The sequence below is a fragment of the Sceloporus occidentalis genome, unplaced genomic scaffold (assembly GCF_023333645.1).
Source record: "Sceloporus occidentalis isolate IW3139 unplaced genomic scaffold, rSceOcc1.0.p SCAF_7, whole genome shotgun sequence".
In the NCBI taxonomy this organism is placed as follows: Eukaryota; Metazoa; Chordata; class Lepidosauria; order Squamata; family Phrynosomatidae; genus Sceloporus; species Sceloporus occidentalis.
This window is the reverse complement of record NW_028316987.1, coordinates 22,635,114-22,655,367: the sequence shown is the minus strand read 5'-3', so window position 1 is coordinate 22,655,367 and position 20,254 is coordinate 22,635,114. Positions and strand designations below refer to the sequence as shown.

General features: G+C 39.5%; 1 pseudogene; it reads left to right on the top strand.

Moving 5' to 3' along the window:
* The first annotated feature begins 9,236 nt into the window (after positions 1 to 9,236).
* Positions 9,237 to 19,591, top strand: LOC149309393 (Na(+)/H(+) exchange regulatory cofactor NHE-RF1-like; annotated as a pseudogene).
* Positions 19,592 to 20,254: the final 663 nt, after the last annotated feature.

Here is a 20,254-nt window from a genome sequence, read left to right as displayed (position 1 = left end):
GGAGTTTACCACACACCATGCAACTGTGGACAAGCCTACATAGGAACCCCCCAAATTCAGTGTTCAAACATGAATCAAGGAACATGAAAAACACTGCAGACTGAGTCAATCAGAAAAATCAGCAGTAGCAGAACATATTATAAACCACCCTGGGCAGGTCAGAATGCACAGGGAAGCCATTGAAATCCACAAGCACCTAGACAACTACAACAGGAAAGAAGAAACCCTTAAAGTGAATAACGTTTGGCTACCAGTACTGATAAACAACACAATCAAGACCCAGCAAAATGCTAATGAAAACCACCCAGGATCATGGTTTTTCCCAGCAGACCATGGATCACTAATTAAACAGTCACAAATCCTCCTTGCATATCCTCCCAACCTGAGGCTTTGCCATTCAACAACAGAACAATACACAGATTAACATGTAAATCACTCTTCCCAACATAGGGTCAAACAATATATATACACACACACACACCACTCTCTTCCATGCCAGCATTCTCTGAAGATGCCAGCAGCAGATGCCAGTGAAACATCAGGAATAAACTCTTCTAGAACATGGCCACATACCCTGAAAAACCCACAAAAACTATAGAAAAATTGACTGAAGCATATGGCCACAGTTGCGCATAACTGCTATTTGTATCTCACATGTAATTTTTAACATACAGGAAACTCTACCTTGTATTTTTGGGGTGAAAGGAGGTTGAAGGGTGACTAAAAGTGTACCTTGTAGGTTAACTGTGTGGATTTAATTAATTTTTTGTTTCTTATTTAGGAGGTAAAGCATTATTCTTTAAATGGAAAAATCTGAAAGTGTGGACCGTAGACCATGAAATCTGTTGAAATAAATGGTTTATGCTTAGAAGAGCCACTAGATGCCATGCCATATCGCAAGCCTTTTCGATGTTAAAAAATACAGGCACTAAGAACTTTTTGGAGCAGAAAATCTTCCAGACATCTGTTTCTAATCAAATATCCAGATCCAAAGTATATCTACTGTGTCAAAACCTGCTCTGTACAGGCATCAAAAGAGAATATCTCTCCAAATAGACAATTAACCATCTTCCCCATAATTTTGCATAAACAGGATGTGAATGCCATAGGTCTATAAGGCCTATGGATCAGACAATATCTTCACAGGTTTTGGAACAGGGACAGCAATTACCAGCTTTCATGCTGCAGGCAACTTGCCCAACTTCCAAGATAAATGATAAAGAGGAGAACACTCAGACAATCTTTACGTAATTGTCAAAGCAGTTCATAATCTACATTGTCCCTCCCCTGGGGAAATATTCTTACTATTACTTGTGGCATAATGCAGTTCCCAGAAGGAGAAGTCCACATTAAGAAGATTCCTTTCTCTTACATCTCCTCTTTTTATATTGCAACAGTCCAACATGTCTATCTCTTTGAAAACTGTTTAATTGCAGTAGTTATATTTCTGATTGGTATTCATAACTTCATTCCATCCTCCCAAGAGCCCTTGCATTTATCAGGAGTAAATAGGCCCCAAGCCATACTCTGAGGAAGCAATAATTTCTTATAGTCCCAAATCTCAAAGTATATTCAGACAGTGCCTGTGAAAGTGAGGAAACCTATGTTTAATGTATGGTCTTGTTTGAAGGCGACGACAGAGACAGTTCCTATGCTAAAAAGATGCAGAAGAGGCAGCAATATTCTTCCTAGTTTGTTGCTCTAATTGATACTTATTTCTTTTCATAAGCTATCAAATGGTAAGATACCTGTTAGCAGCTGTAACATCTGCCAGACTGTGAAGCGACGATGGGCAGCTGTTCTTCAAGATCCAATTTCTAGTCTTCTTTTGTGTCCTACATTTTAGTTAAGCAGAGAGCAGTTACTGTCACTCACCCAGAGGATCCCTCCTCACTGTCTTTGTAGAAGAGATGGTGCTTAGATGAAGTTCAGACGGGTGCTCTTTTTGACACAGTGTGTCTTTTGCTCATGAGACAGTGAAGTTGTCCTGAACACAAGTCAGTAAGTGCCTGAAGAAGCAAATAGAAAATGCCGAACGTTTAGTCCAGTCCAGGTCAGTCACAGGTTATCTGACTGTGGTACATGGAAGAATGAATAGGAATGTTCTGATAGCAAGGACCCACACCAGTCTGAAGATGAAGAGCACAATGACATGGGATGAAGTGCAAATATCTGGACAATGGACAATGCACATAGCAATGCTAAAAGGCACATATCTGTATACTATCAGAACAATTAAAACAGTACAACATACCAGCCTGTTCTTTGAAGACTTTCTGTTTTAAAAGCCTGCCTGAATAAAATGTCTTAGCCTGCCAATGGAAGGACAACAAGGGAAGGGAGTTCCAGATTCTAGGGGCAACCTCTGAGAAGGCCCTTTCTCCTGTCCCCACCAACTATGCTGGATCATAAAGAGAGATTTGGTCTGCCAGAGATGGCTTTTCAGCAAAGCCTCCTTTATACAAGTTCGAATTCTGCCTTGTTGTAGGAGACATTGCCTACTCCCTTCACTCACTTGGCCAGTCCCATTCTGTCCTGTTTAATAAGCCAGGAATGGCAAGGGTCTAACATACATGTGGTGGTTCTCATGTCTCTGAGGATCCTATCCACCTCCTCAGGCAAGCAGAAGACAATAATATTTTTAAAAATCTCCCAGGCATGCATCTAAGATTGGAGCCTAAAAAAACATTCAGGGGTACTATTACAATGGAAAGAAACAGACTGTGCACTTGTTTCAGGAAAGAAAACCATGATTGAGAGACATGGTACCCATTTTTGAATGCATAAAATACATAAAATGGATATTCATTTGAAATGAAGAGCTAAATATCAATGCAAGGCACATCTAACAAGAAGAAAAAAACAACTGAGTTCAATGGACATAATTTCAAATAGGTTTGTATAGACCTACAGCCTTGAAGATCTATTCATTTAGCAGTTAAGCAGCTTGATGTTTTAATTGATCCATTTACTATCAGATACTTAGCATCAAAACCAAAATGAAGTAGTCTAAGGCAAATACTTCTTTGCTTTGCTGCCTGAAATTCTTTTAACTGCAAGTGGCATGGTTTGAACCTGGAAAATTGTACATGGAAAACATGTGTTTTCTTGCTGTGATATGCCTCCTCTTTCTTTAAAGATGGTCATGGCATTGATAATGCAAACTATGTCCACTTATAAGTCAAAATCCTGCAAGTGCAGACCAACAGTGGTATGCAGGGTCATTGCAAGGAATGGATAATATTAGTAATTGTGTATTTGCCCCTCCCTTTTTTAAGGTTCTGAAACATGGTGAAAAATTCAGGGAGAGGGGCAAAAGTAACTTTGAAACAATAGTAGCATCCCCATTGCAAAATGAATCCCTACAAGTATCTGATATTCTGCCTTCAATTTCAGTAAAGGCACAGTGTGGAGAAGGCAGTCTAGTGGGCCAAACAGAGCAGTGGGGGAGCATGTCAGCAACCTCACATACTTGATTCCATTCGGGGCTGCCACCACAATCCTGGACCAGGTTGCCAGACAGAGCGGATTCTATCTGCTCCATCTTGGCCTAGTTCTTTGCAAATGATGTGGTCTCAGTGTGGCTTCAGGTCATGTTCAGGACATGCATCATGTTAATGGCACATTCCCCAACATGGCCCAAAGCCATGTTATCTTGCCTGTGTGTTTTGGGCCTAGAGCAACTTTCACCCAGTTGTCACTTTCTCCTAGTTCTGCAGTACAAGCCTAATAAAACATGTTTTAAGAACAACCTGGGTTTCAGAGAACTCCAATAAATTATACCAGAGAAAGAATATTTTCTTCTTGATCTTCCAAAAATAAAGAAAAAAGAAAAAGAAAAGAAAAAAAGAACACTTGGGACTGAAAATATTAATGAATAGTCTTCAGTGAAGACTCCTTTTTCTTGTTGATTACTTTGGTTTTCACAAGCTACCTAATCTGCAATATCCTATAAAAAAAATCAATGACATCATATTTCATCTTTAGTGACACTTTGCTTCTGTCTATACATTTCCCTGTCAGACAGAAATGTGCAGAACCTGTAAAGGTTGCTGATCTTAGATTAGTACGTTTCACAAAATGTAGACATGTTCTAAGTAATAACACAACAGAGACAAACATCTTCCTGAGTAATAAGCTCCACTGAATTCTAAGTTTCAAAGATGCATTCAATAGTCTCAAATGGCAAGCAAGTGTTGGCAGGCTGTCCATTTTGTACAGAAATAAAGGAAGAACCTGTAGTTCATGTATAAAGAAGATTTGTACAAAACTATTGATTACTAAACCATAACTTGGCTAGATTTCTCTTGCTAATATATATCTTAGGGTGAATGTCCAACATTTGCTGAATGTTGGCATTCACATGTGAATGCTTACAATTCTTGGTAAATTTTGTGAACACATACATACACAAATAATATCCATACACAGATAATAGAAATGGTGTGTCTGTCTCTGTCAGTCTGCTTCAAAACTGATATTGAATCTTGGCGTGTGTAAAATAGGGCCTGTGGGCTATGCACCTGAGTTGGTTATTAATATACATATGTGTGTGTGTAAGCACTGCAAAAGTGTCTGCAGCACCACATTAATGTTCTATCCACACCAGCAAAATGAGTTGCATTTCTCTCACAATACAGTCGGACCTCCATTTCTACAAGGAATCTGTTCTGGACCCCCCTCCCACATATACCAAAATCTGTCAATGCTCAAGTCCCATTTTAGTTAATGGTAGTGTGTGTGCTCACTAGTGCAGACATCTGCACAAGCCACTATTAAGAAAAATGGTGGTTGGCAATCCACAGATGGTTAAATCCACAGATGGCAAGTCCGCTGATATGGAGGGCAGATTGCATTCTTTCCCGGTTTGACTTCCGTTAGCGTCACATAGGGCTGTTATAATCCATATGAACTTCAGTTTTGCGCCATGCTCTTCCTTCTCCTAAATCACATTGGTACAAAAGGAAGCCCCCTGCCTTGTCCATGTGCTCACTGTATTGGATTATTGTCTGCAGCAGATGCATTTTTTCTTCCCAGAATGCATTAAATCTATCAACCAATTGCCTTACTTGTTTTCTGTCAATTTTACCACCCACCTTGCAATCTCGTTTGATGGCTCCCCTATCCAATCCCCTTCCTCCTCTTGCATCCCAATGAGTTAGCAATGGGACTTTAAATGTTTTCCCACAAACAGCCCTGAGGATGAATAAAAAGGAAAAAAAAAAAGGTTCTGCTCTCTTTTCCCTGTCTACCTTGAATTAAGATCAGTGTCTATGGAACAAGATCCTTCATCATGTCGTGATGTTTGGTTGGTACTGCTTCTCGCACCTCTTCTGCCTTTGGCCCCCTTTTCAAGTGTTTCCAACACCTAGGACTTTTCAGTACCAGAGAAAAGCAAGTCTTGGGCTCTGATGTGAGATGGAAGCAAACACTTCCTCAAGCCTGCCTCTCCATTCCACCATCAAGGAAGGAAACATTCCTCATGAGTAGAAATGTGAAGGCCTGTGGAAAAATTTGGGAGGAAATCCATTTTTGTCTATGTTCTTCCTGAATCATGTAAAATAAAATAATCCATAACTATGTAATCAAAGGCTTCCAGAACACAGCCATGTAGCCCAAAACCCCCACAAAAAACTATGGATTCCATAATTGGTTTTCTTCCTTTTTTCAATTTTATCTTGGGGTTTTTTTCCTGGGTTTTTTTTTTTTTCATTTCAAAAAATGGGGGAAACTCATATCATAACACCACTTCATAACAGTGCTATTGTACACTGAATGTTAAAAATCAAATGGCAATAACACATTTGCCAGATGGAGGATGCCACCCATCAATTTGTCCTGCCTCCCCCACAACCCACCCCTGATGCCCTGATGCCACACCAAATCAGCAGGACACATGTTGCAAAAAGCACTAGGTTTTCCTGGAAGCTAAGGGACTGTGCAAACTGCTGTGAAAGGGTGTCCTGGGGTGGAGTCAGGGCATGGCATCCATATGACACACATCTTTGCTCCACTCCTGGGTGGTGTGATGCTGCATACCACACCACATGGCTCCACCCCTGGTTGTTTTGATGCTTGACTCAATATTTGATATTTGCTGTTTTAACTTGTATTCTTATGATGTTTCTAACCTGTTGTTTTAACCTCTAGATTGTACGCCATAGGCAGGCTTTTTATATATTCTTGATTTTATTTGGTTTTTGTACAGCACCGTGTACATCTACAGCACTTTATAAATAAAGCTAAATAATAATAATAATAATAATAATAATAATAATAATAATAATAATAAGCAGCATCACAGCACTCCTCTGGCACTGCATCTGCACAATGCAACACCAAAGGAGTGTCATAAAGCCACAACACCATGGGTATGACCCCCTTTGAAGGATGCAAAAAGGAGACACTTTGTGCGGCTCCTTTTCATGCCCTGCAAAGGCCAGATCAGGGCTGTGCCATGCGGTTGCTGCAGTCCCAATCTGGTTGTAAAAGGGGTGGCTGCAGGCCTCCCCTTCGAGGCAGTCTGCACAGCTCTTAAGTGAATAAAAAAATGGGGTTTTCAAAGTTGCATTAAGGCCTAAAATAAGTGATTTCAATCTCAAAATGGTCATACACTGCTTGTTCCAACAGCACCAGAACTGAGGTGGGTATGAATTTTTGGCTAGTGTGGATTTCACCTAAGTTAACAGATAGGGCATATCTGACTTCTTAGAAGTAAGAGGCTTCTCAAGAGTAGTGGCCTCCTCAAAAATAGATAGCTATGTGATTTAATACAAAACTTGCACATGTTTGGGATGGTTCCCTTGATAGCAAGGCTACTTAAACTCCAGCCTTTCTAAGACTGAAATAACATAGGCCCTTCTGGATAACTGAGCTGCATGGCAAACTTAGCCTGTTCCTGATTCCAAGGGAAATTTTGGGACAGTTGTAGCGGGGAAGAAAGTGATACTTCTGTTTCTGCCTTCTGCACTGTTAAAAAAAAATCCCCTCCTCATTTGATTTGTTTAAAATTTAAGATATGTAACTGCTAAGGACCTATTTAGTATGACTTCTAATATGGTCTTGGGAACAGATGTGATATATCTAAATAAAAAGTTATTTTAAAATATGTCTACCATATACATTCAATTATAAGTCGACCTCATGTATAAGTCAAGGTCAGATTTTGGGGCCAAAATTATGGATTTTGCCATGACCCATGGATAGGTCGAGGGTAAAACTTTGAGGCTCCTTCAGTGGGTGTATTTGTGCGTGTAGCAAGAGCGACTCTCACTGAGGATTTTCTCCATCATTTCAGCTTTCATTTCAGCCAGACAAGCAGGATGGAGGGGGGCTCTTAAACAAACAGCAATATCAATCAATCACCCAGAACTCTTTCTGCTTGGCTCTTTCTTGCTAAACTCCTCTCCGCACTGCATGGAGAAATCTGAAAGAGCTGCTATCACGTTTCCATAGTGACCTGTAAATAAGTTGATTTGGGATTTTGGGGTCAATTTTTGGGCATAAAATTTTAGACTTATAGATGAGTATATACAGTAATTTAAAAACTAAATATAAATACAGACCTTCCCTTTTGATGTCTGTTTACCTTCAAGTGGGTACAAGAAGTCTTGAGAGGACCACTTAATCCCTACTCCTTCTTAATCTCTCTTGCTTCTAAATACGCTACTGTTGGTAGTGGCGGTGCTGGTAGTGAGGTAGTAGTGGTGGTGATGGTGATAGTACACTAACTGTGATATAACTGCACTACAATATGTCGTGACTGCCTTGTGGCTGTCAACAAGCCAACCCTGTACCCTAGCGATGCTGTGCACAGTTACAGTACGTCCTGCTAGTTCCCTACTCTCTTCAGAAGAATAACCTCAATGCTTATCTTTTCTTTCTTTTCTTGAGTGAAAGGTGGCCACTGCACTGTGTAGATAGACTAGGTTGTCCCACCACAACAACCATATGGGCCACAAAAGCTTCAACCCCAGTGTTATGGAACTAGAAGAATTTGTTTTCCTTGACACTAGTGCTGCCAGACTGGAGCATCAGGAAACAGGCAACTACAGCACAGTGCCATAAGCAAAGACTGGGAGGTCCACTGTGTGCTATACTGGTGCAGGATAGATGTTAAGTGGAAACTTATAAAGCACATATGCTTCAAAGTCTGGGAATTCCTTTTAGTGGCAATGCAGATACATGCACCATGCATTTTTCTTCTTCACTGAAGGAGTGAGGTAAAACTGTTCCATTCTAGAAACATAGAAGTGACACTGTAAAGCTAAATTTATTTTTATTTAAATTGTTTATTTATTTAAATAAATTGTTCTGAAAGTATATTTGTGCTTTTTTTAAAAATGGGATGCAGTTATGTGTCTCTACTAGCATAAAAAAAAATACACATTTCAAAGAATACTAATAAACCAAGGATTACATCATCTGGCACTCTGGAGAGCTGATCTGCATATTTTCAACATCATACTCCCCCTAACTGCTAATTTTAAAGTTCTCATTAAAATACCATTTGTAATTTCTTCCAAAATGCATTTTAAATGCTATTTGAATGCTTTTAAAGTAACTATTTGGCTTTAACAATCAATTACATCTTCAAAGTACATTTTACAAAGAAGCAGTTAAAAATGAAATCTGCACATCAGCATATATTGTTGGGCTAGTTAGCAGAGGTAGAGAGAGAGAGAGAGAGATTTGCAAGAATGACTGCAGCAGAGTGCCTCAGTCTCTAGCATGAACACCTTGCAGATCAGTAATTCCCAGATCATGTGCCATAAGAACTGCATTAATTTGTTCAACAAAGATTCGTGTGAGACCAAAGTACAGAAGTAAAAAAGAACCTATTTTCTGTGCCTCTGCATTCTTGAGGAAGCTTCGGTCAGTAATACATCAAATGGAAGGAGTCTTTGAAGATATTTTTAAACACTGGCATAGAACAAAATATTTTAGTCTGCTACTCTACTGATTTCCCATAGTCCAAGCACAAGGGGCCATTGATCATGCCATTATGTGGAGGAAAGAGCCATGGTTAGCAGAGCAGCAATAACTTGTTCTCTCAGTAACCAGCACCCTATTGCTCTGTGATTATTCAGGGCCTGTTACTCTGGGAACATCTGCAGCCAGAGCTCTCTGGGTCTGTGGGGTTGTGTGCCTGTCAGGGGACCTCATCTCCTTCAAAAGTTCTCTTGTTTGCTATAGAGACTCGTGGCTGGTATTTTTGATCCCTCCAAGGAAGCAACATGGGCGATGGGGGGGGGGGCAAGCAGCAGCATATCACCTCTTGCTTCTCCACCTCTGCTGCCCAAAGAAAGGGCAGAATGGCTATGGCTTCCACATGCACAGACACAATGTGAAAGTGGGCGAGTTCATCCACCTGCTGGAGCCTGATTCCCTGGTTAAGAAGTCTGGACACTGAGCCAGTGACTGCTTGGTGGAGGTGAATGGCAAGTTTGTGGAGAAGGAGAGTCACCAGCACCCACATCTGAGGCTCGCCTGGATTGGTAGACTTGCTGATGGTGGATACTGAGACTGAAGGGCAGTTCCAGAAACTAGTGCCACAAAGAATTCCTCCAGGAGCTGCCCGAGGACAAGAGGTCAAAGGGGATGATGACTGGGAGATGAGGAAGGCTGTCCTGAAGGAGCTACAGGAGGAGGAGGAGGAGGAGGAGGAGGAGGAGGAGGAGGAGGAGGAGGAGGAAACAGACAGAGAGGAAACACACCATGCTGCTCAGCAGAAAGAGTTACGACTTCATCTCTGGAAAATGAGGAATGGTCCCAATTGATATGGGTTCAACACAAATTCTGAATGGTTTGATTTTGGCTGTATATTCATTTGGAATTAAAAACATGATTGTAGCTCAGCAGATTTCTGCAGCCACTGACAATAACTATTCTGCTTATTAAATAAGCAATTGCTTTCTACAATAATTTTGGTGAATTCCTCTAGAGAAATAAAATCCTGTTTTAACCCTATGGTAATGTTATCTAAGGATATATGAGGCTTCAACCTATTTTTCATATGTAAAGTCGAAGGCTTTCATGGTCGGCATCCATAGTTTTTTGTGGGTTTTTCGGGCTATGTGGCCATGTTCTAGTAGAGTTTCTTTCTGACGTTTCACCAGAATCTGTGGCTGGCATCTTCAGAGAAGAAGATGCCAGCTACAGATGCTGGCGAAACATCAGAAAGAAACTCTGCTAGAACATGGCCACATAGCCCGAAAAACCCACAAAAACTATTTGTCATACTTTGTCTGCTCCACATCTCCCAGACTATTCACATGCTGGTTGCAATTCATGCTTTTTAAATACTACTACTACTATTACTACTATTATTATTAATAATAATTGTACATGCACATAAATAAGTAATATAAAATGTCCACTTTTTATAGAATGTTTGTAGAATGTGTACAGGAAAATTACTGGAATTATGAGAGAGTTCTCATATGTGACCAACTACCCCATGCATAGTATACAAAGTAACAATAAATACAAGATAGATTTGATTTTTTAAAAAATGAAACTGACATAAAATATGAATATATGGTTTAGCAGAGTATAATTGATGTTTGCATTTTTTTTAAAAAAAAAAATCCAATGTTACAAATTCTTACAATAAAATTACAAATTATTGACAGCATTGGTGGGCTGAAGCCCACATGTTTATGCATGGCTGCAGAAATACTCTTTCAACTCTGGCCACTTTTAAAAGTTGCATAGAAAAACATGGCCCTTTCAAGTGTACATAAGCAACACCGCTTATATGTACTTCAACTAGTGGGGAGAATGCATTCAAAGAGTCCTTTCATGTTTGAAGATGCACACAATGGTACTTTGCTGCTGTGTACCTTCTAGTCATTTCCAACTTACGTTGACCCTAAGGCAACTCTGTCATGGAGTTTTCTTAGCAGGAATTGTTCAGGGGAGGTTATCCATTGCTTTCCCCTAAGGCTGGGAGCATGTCACTTGCCCAAGGTCACCCAGTGCATTTCATCGCTGACCTGGGGATCGAACCCTGATCTCCAGCGTCATAGTTCAGCACTCAGACAACTACACCACATGGGTTTTCTTAGTATAAACTCACTAAGACAGGCTAAAAAACATTAGAAAACGGATGACTTATTTCTCATTTCTTCTCATACCCCCAGCAAAATCTAGGAGAACTATGCATGGGTTGTATAAAAAAGTCAGAAAGGAAGGAAGTGAAAAAAACAGAAAGTGACTTAGGTAGAATGTGAATCACAAAAGATCGATTTTTATTTTTTAAAAAATCTGAAGGGATTGTTCTTCTAATGATTACTGAGGAACATTTTATGGCCAAACCCCCAAGGTCCCATTGCCAAAATGAGAATATTGCAGTCAATGTGGCTAAGACTTACTTGAAATAATCTGGCTATCATATGGGTCTCTGATGAAACCCAGCATTCTGTTCATGTCGCAGAGCATCTGTTCTTTGAATTGGAAGTAACTAAACACCTTTTATAGATATATGTAAAAGAACGAATTGTGTCTGGCTAAATTGCCAATTAATCTGTTGTGGCCGACAGAGAGAGTTAAACTTTATCATTAATGGGTTTATGATTCTTTTGTGATTCATAAAGATGAAAATAAACCCCTCAGTTGTTTTTATATGTGTTTCTTGTTGCCCTTCACAAACAAAGTTTTCTCAGATAGTTTATAAGTCCTCTATGGTCCTCCCTCTAATCATGATTCATTCTATAACAAAAGCCCACAAAACTGTAAATAAATATACTGTAGTTTAATAGCTATATAAACCGAAATGTACCTTCTCCCATTTATATTGCCAGTATCCTACAAACTGGAATACAATGTCTGTAAACACTTATCTGCACAGTGAATCTGCAATTTTCACAATACAGACCTCTGTAGCTGTACTTAATACAGTTGACAACAGAACTGAATTTAGACAGAATCTAGTGTTGGTTCGCTGTTATAATTACAAAAACAATGTTGTTCTGACCTTAAAATGCCAAAAGCTCTTGCTAATATAAAACCATATGTATTTTGATTGAAGTAAGAAACATGTTTATAATTTGGAAACTTTTGATTATAAATAGTATATATATTCCACAGATCTCTAAACTGCTACTGTTCTATAAGGTAAAAATTTAAAGCTATATGAGAGTTTCCTACTTGTATAAAACGCATAAGAACTAGGTTTTCCTTCTCAAATAACTAGTCATCTCCATTCCCATTATAAATGCTTAAATGTCTTTGGAAACATTTCATAAAAGCTGCTGAAGAACATGGTACCTTGCATGGTGTGCAGTCACTTTAGAAGAGTTCCAAATGTGCTTCACTAGATGGACAATTTTCCTATCCATTTATCAAGTAACCACCCATTCCATCTCCATGCAAGACATATACAAGGCAGAAGAAATTGATGTTCAGGAGCATGTTCTTGCAATGACCCAGGGAGGGACAGGGTTTTTATTTTGTAAGGGGGCTTTGTTGACCTTTATTCTTTGACCAGTTATTTTCCTAGTGAAAATGTTTCCCCTGTAGGCTGTGAAAAATAGAAGAACTGCAGAGATATAGGGTGGAAGGAAAACAGTGACTCCTGAGCAGTTCACACGGAGAAGCCTTGATGCACAGAGCTGCCTAAAAAGAGGCTTGTGACCTCACTGGAATGGAGACATACTGGATTGCAAAAATTGGATTGTTGATATGCAAATGGACTTTAAATTCCCTGGACTTTGCCCAATCACCTCATGGCCAGAGGAGGAGGGGCCAGCCTGCTAAAGATACCCTCCCCATACCATCTTAACTAAGGACAGAAACAATAAAATGCAGGCATCTTACTAACATCTCTAATTTTTCTCCTGCTTGGTATGCAACATCTTGCTTGATGAAGAAGCCAGTGGAGCTCTGAAAGCTTGCAACAAGTATATTGTGCATTTCGGTTGGCCAGTAAAGGTATCACTGTTTGGAAGAGCTGCAGTATGTCTCTCTGGGCCTTTTTCAGGCTGGCCATTAATTAAAAAAGAGAATCCTGGGAATGGTGTGATTATTTCTTGAATGATAGTCAGGATAAGCCTTATTATTACCAAAAATATAGGGCAATTATTCTCACCAGCAATAGTTCTGCTAAGATCCCAGTATGACCAACATGCCTGTATTGAGTGCATAATACTCAGAAATCTAACTGTTTTGAAATCAACAAAGGCCTGGAATGGATGGCCCTTTAAACCTGCCATCCAGTTGGCTTGGGAGCATGAAGTTTATATGCTGCACACTCCCACACCAGAAGTGCCTGGAAGTCGAGTGACCAGCCAGACATGGGTGACTTCAAGGTGTTCTGGCAGCATGGCATTTATATACTACACACCACCAGAGCAGCTTGAAGCTACCATGGGGCTACAGCAGGGCAGGAAAAGCCACCTTTTCCCTGGCCAAAAAAGGAATGGATCTTTGTCACTTTTTTGGCCAGCTTCAAGGCAGATTGGGGGTGCGGTGTGTGTTCGCCATAGCCCCAATCCATCTTTGGAAGGTATGGCTTCAAGCTGCCCCTTCCATCCATCTGTTTCACCCCAAAGTTATGACTGAATTGAAAATGTTCTCATGAAAAGGACTAATTTAATTAAATGTATTTTAATCAATTGACTTAAATTAGAATTTAAGTACTGTATATACTCAACTATAAGTCAAGAAATTTTTGCTCCAAAATTGACCCTAAAATTTGGAGTAGACTTATATAAGGGTCAGTTCATCAGTAGTGCTTAGAAAGGTCCTAAAGCAAATGAAGCCTGATGTCCCAATCTCCATTGAACACCAATTCCTTCCCCCTCCAGTCCCTTTTGCAATCCTTTGCTTCCTATGGGAAAAACTCCCCATTTAAAAACACTTCCTTCTCTCTCTGCTCCATTTTGCAAGACCTGGCTTCCTATGGAAAAAACTCTCCATTTACATCCACTTGTTTCTCTCTCTGCTACATTTTTCAGGACCTGGTTTCCTGTTTAAAAAACCTCTTCATTTAAAATCATCTCTCCAGTCCCTTTTGCAAGATCTTGCTTCCTTTCCCAATCCGATGTTAAAACCTCCCCTCCAGCGCCTGGGAATCAGTTGGGAGAGGTCCAGAGAAGGAGAAGGAGGGATGGAAATGATATTTCCCCCTTTCTATCCTTCCTTATAGCCCACTAAGTTTTACCCCTGACTTATCCAGGATTTTGACCCTGAAACCTTCCCTTGACTTATACATGAGGTCAACTTGTACATGAGTATATCCAGTATCAACCTAAATTCAGAATCAAGTTATTAAGTTATTAGAAAATTAAATGAGAGAATGTGCTAAATGGGGGAGAAAATCCCAGCTAGTTCTTTACCCAAGGCTTAGGATTTTTTTTCTTCCACTTCTTGCTCCCATTCTTGCTTTTACTTAGTTCCTCAATACTGGAGAATTACAGTGTGTAAGTTACAAGATCCAAAGCACTTACTTTAGTTCATGATCAGAAGATAACAGTTTAGATTTTTGAGCTTATTAAAATTAACTACATGAATCAACTCCTTTCTACTAATTTCCCCATTTCCATTACTTCTACTGTGTACAAACTAGCCCTTTACTCTCCTTACTATTAATAGCTGGGTATGAAGTTTAAAGGGTGAAAAGAATGAGGTATGGAGACTTTAGACAAAACAAGTCTGTTGTGTGTGTTCAGAGAGACCAATGCTGTGAGAAATTAATCATGTTGCATTCTTGGAGAAAAAAATAAGTAGGATCTGGCTGTGTCTGTGATTACATTTCTCTCTATGTAGGGTTATTTTGTGTATGCTGATGGAGAAATGCTATATTTTTTTCTCTGTGAGTGTTCGATTCTGTTTCTCTTCCCCCCCCCCCCACTACTATGATTAACTCTGCTCCTATCTCCACCTATCCTAGACATCCACACCCAAACAGCTCCTGTCTATTCTACTCTATCTTTGCATTGCTATGAATGTTCTCTTTCTTTTGTGTTTTTTCCAATTCACTCTGCTACAAGTCTTTTCCCACTCTGAGCTTCCTGCATATCAATATTTGGTTTCCCCCCTTCATTCCAGCCTTTCCTCATAGGGCTCTCTAGCTTCATTTTTTCCCTCTTGTTGTTGTTGTTGTTGTTATTATTATTATTATTAACCTTTATTTATGAAGCGCTGTAAATTTACACAGCGCTGTACATGCAATTTTTTAGTTAGACGGTCCCCTGCCCTCAGGCTTACAATCTAAAAAGACATGACACAGAAGGAGAAGGGAGTGGTGACGGGAAAGGGTAAGAGGTCCAGCAGTTCCTCTCAACCTCCGAGGCCAGGACCAAGGCAGATGGACAGGAGGGAGGGCTTGGCTTCAAAATGGAAGGTTAATCATTATCCAGGGAAAATACATACTCACAAGTAGGATAATACATATACAGTACATAGCAATACAGGAAATGGATCAATAAACAGTCAACAACAGAACATCAGATAGTAAATGACAATTATGCGATGTCTGGGAAGGCTTCTCTGAACAGGATGGTTTTCAACTCTGTTTTGAAGCTGGTTAAAGAAGTGATGACTCTTGCTTGTGGAGGAAGAAGGTTCCAGGAGTGAGGGGCAGCCTTAAGTTGCCTTCAACCTCTGGCGACCTATAGGGAGTCTTGGAAATGCCTGTGAATGAGGCATTTCCAAGATTCTTTATTCTCCATGACCCTGCTCAGATCCTGCAGGGTCATGTCCTCTTATTGAATCTATCCATCTGGTATGTGGTCTTCCTCTCCTCGTACTGCCTTCTATTTTCTGAGGATTGCCATCTTTTCGAATGAGTCATGTCTTCTCATGGTGGTGCCCAAAATATGACAACCCCAATTTAGTCATCTTGACATCTAGGGAGAGTTCAGACTTGATTTGTTTTAGGACCAATTTGTTTGTATTTTTAGCCATCTATGGCATCCACAGAAGTCTTCTCCAGTACCACATCTGAAGTCAGCTGATTTTCTTTCTATCAGAATTCTTCACTGTTCCGCTCTCATACCCATACATAGTGATTGGAAATGCAAAGGCTTGGATAACCCTCACTTTAGTGTTCAGTTCACTTCAGGATCTTGTCTAGTTCTTTCATAGTGGCCCTTCCCTGTCCTAGTCTTCTGATTTGCTCACTGCATTTTCCATTTTAGTCAATAATTGATCCAATGTATAGGTCTTTGACAATTTCAGTTTCCTTGTCATAAAATAATCATGCAGGGGAAGAAAAGTGATGGTGTTAGGGTCTCCAGCCTACCTCTTTTTAAAGATGACTGCTCATAATGGTGTTTAAAGGAGTCTCAAGGGGGAGTCAGTGTAGATGCCACATCCCTTCTTGGCCACAAGGGAACTTGAAAGGAAAGTAGTAAAACTAAATATAATAAAAGTTTCTGCTTTCATTAGCAGAATCAAGGTGTTCAGGATAATCAGTTAATGAATTGAAAATCCACTCCATGTTGCTTAATTTTCTGCAGACTGAATAATACTTGGTAAAATATTGGAACAGTCTAGTCTGGAAACTGTAATTAAAGCAATTAAAAATATTTTTATACCTTACAACTCTTTTGCATTCCACACTTATGTATTAAATATTTATAATTCAGTCTGTAGTTTACATCTGTACATGGCAGCAACTTTTAAAATATTTAATAAACAGCTCAGCTTAGCAGCTAATATTTATTAAGAACAAGCTTGGATACAGACAAATCCTGCCTCCCAAATTTAACCAGGACATTTCAGACTGATTCTGGCACTTCTTGCTGTATGGAAAGTTCTCATCCACCATGGACTAGAACATGATGTGGGCCTGCCATTGCCTATGAACTAGTGCATTGTTCTTTTTTGAAATAAGTCCTTTGGAGTTCTTGTGGATGCTGCCACAGCAGTTTGCAGATAAAGGTTGAATACTCCTTATCTGAAATGATTGGGACCAGAAGTGTTTGGGAGTTAAGTTTTCTTTTTTTCCTTTTTAAAGAATATTTTGGGTATTTTGGAATATAAGTAGTGTAAAACATGATATATTTGTGAGGCTGGAGAGAGACAAGGGGCTGGAGAAAGATGTGAGGATCTGTGAAGTGGTGAGAATCCAAGCATAGTGCTTGGCATGAATCCACACCTTCCACCATTTCACAGATCCTCACATCTCTCTCCAGCCCCTTGTCTCTCACCAGCCTCACAAATACAGTATTTACAAAGCTACTTGTATTCCACGATATTTCAAAAACAAAAGCCTCAAACCATCATGTCAGTGCTCAGAAAGTTTTGGAAGTTGGAGCATTTGGGATTTTGGACTTTTAGATAAGGATACTCAACTTGTAATGACATTGCAGCATGTTTGCAGGGGCTGATCTGTGGATAACACTGTGGATATTATTCAGGGAGCTGCAGTTTCAAAGGGAATTTGGACATTGTGCCATTGGCAGAGAAGTCTGCAACAACCATAAATGTGAGTTGTGATGTTATTAGTTCAACTTACACTATCATATTTCTGAGCAGGATGCCAGCCTATATTTTGTGCAAAATACAGTGATTTTGTTTTTCTGCAAATGATTTCTATTATGCGCAAAATATAATTATTGCACACAATTCTATATTTTGCAGAAATATCATTATAAAAACAATTAAACCCAAACACAGGCCTGTTACAGACTGCCAAAATAAAGCTGCTTCGGGTCTCTTTGGAGATAGGCTGTTTAAATGATGCATGGGTCCTAAGAGTCCGGAGGTCGCGTCAAAGCCACACTCCATTCCTAAGCACTGGAGTGCAGCTTTGGTGCAGCTTCCGGATTCTTAGGACCCATGCATCATTTAAACAGCATACCTCCAAAGAGACTCGAAGCAGCTTTATTTTGGCAGTCTGTAACAGGCCAAAGAAAGAAAAGAAAAACTAGTCTTTCTCAGTGTGAAAACTCTAATACTGGTTAACATTTTAAAGAGGTTTGTACACATGCTAAACTAAGCCTTGATTTAATGATGATTTTAAACAATGATTCATAATCATTCTTTTGATACTAGATTCCTGTCAGAATCCACCTTCAGTCAAGCATTCAGGGTGTATTCTGCCAGATAGATAGATAGATAGATAGATAGATAGATAGATAGATAGATAGACAGGTAGATAGATAGATGTATAGATAGATAGATGATAGATAGATAGATAGATAGATAGATAGATAGATAGAGATAAATAGATAAACAGACAGCCAGACAGCCAGACAGCTAGATAGATAGAGGGATGGATAGATAGATAGATAGATAGATAGATAGATAGATAGATAGATAGAGATAGGTAGATAGACAGTAACGTTGAGAATAGGGGGGGATGCCGCCATGGGGACTAAGCCGGATGGTCACGTAGGGCATGATCCCGTAGGGCATGGCAGTTAGGCAATTTATGAGGGGTTGTTGGGAATCTGAAACCAAACCTGTATACAGCCTTAGATCTCTACTTGGTAGAAGAGCCAGGAACCAAACAATCAAACCCCCCTTCCTTTCCTCCTACAGATCAAAGGGAGGGATTCTACATCAAAGGCAGAAGAGTAGGGTACCAACTCAAAGGGAGGGGTTTGGGGAATTTTAAGGTTCTGACTCTATTTGGGACCCTCAGTTTCGACAAAGACGTGGCAAGAATACTTAATCCCAAGTCCTTCAATAAATTTTCTGTATTACCTGAAGTTTGTTGTGGATTTTTGGTCAGAGTATTTACAAAGTCTCACAATTCCGTGATCTCAATGAAAGTATGCTTTGCACATTTTCTCAGATTTCTTGACAGAAGAAACTCAATTCACTTTAAGAATTCACACATCTTTGAAACTTCCTGGATATTTCAGAGAAATAACATACAATCAGTTTTAAGAATGTACAAAAAATGTGTACAGTTGGGGGGGGAAGTCACACACAAACATGATTAGTTAATAAGGAAAAACTGAGACAATAAATAAAATGCACAAGTAAATATACACATTAGGAAAATGCATTAAAATGTATTAAAATTTCAATGAGCCTCCCTCCTCCCATACAAAGTCTTACTTACTGATTTAAAACAAGGAAAGGAAGCAAATGGAAGTGTGATCTGGAGTAAGACAATGGCATTGAGAATGAAAGACTTTCCCATTGTAAAGGGCCATGCCCTGCAGCAAATATTTTGTGACGGTGCTTCTGACATTTTAAGAAAATCGGTGTACAATTAAAACAGCAACTCCTCTCCCTGTATTAGGGGTGCAGGCTAAGGGCAGTGATGGGTATCTCAATGGAGAATGATTGAGAGAAGTTATCTGGCACACTTCTCAGTCTGTTGCCTGAGTTATGTGACACAGGGTCATGCCAGGGCTGGCACTGATAGAAGCTGAAAGTGCTATTCCTAACTTTGATTATTACTAGTGCCAGAATGAGTTTCTCTACACAAACATCTGTTAGATACAGAAGGCTCATTCAGATTAAGATTGTGTTCACAATGCACTAAAATGAAACTTTAAGTTCTGATTGTGTTTTATGTCTTGCAGGTGCTCGAGACATTAAGCAGAACACTGTAGACAAATTTGTGGCAGAGCTAGAAAAGAAGCAAATTCCAAATTCAACAACAACAACAAAAAATCCTCAGTAAAATTAGATTGTAGGATTGTATTTTCTACTGCAACCAGAAAAGTTCACAAAAAGTCAAGCTACTGAGCATTCTAAATGTTTTAAGGAATTAACCATTAGGAGCTCATTTTATAGGAACCTATCAGAAGGCATTTAAAAACCTTTTCACATACTGTGACAGCAAACTTGTTTGGGGGAGTGATGGTAACTGGGGCTGCATCAACACTGCAGAAACAATCCAGTTTCACACTGCATAAACTACCATGGCTGAATGCTACAGAATTCTGGGATTTGTAGTTTGTTGTGGCACCAAAGCTCTCTGATAGAGAAGGTTAATGTCTCTCAAAACTACAGTTTCCAGAATTTCCTAGCATTGAGGCTGGGCAGTTAAAGTAATGTCAAATTGGATCATTTCTGCAGTGTGGATGCAGCCTGGATTACTCAACAGTATATCCAGGCTCTTTCATATATTTATATTACATGTGTGTATTACCATGTAATGATGGCTTTCATGACAGGGGTGTGATGAATCCAGGAGCTATCCCAGGTCTGATCGCCATTCCTCAAATAAGTATATCACCTTTGACAACTCCTTTAACATTCAAACTAAAACCCAGAATGGAATCACTGTTCCATTGACATGGAAGTGCTCTTCTGACATTGTGTGGTCTAAATATATATTTGT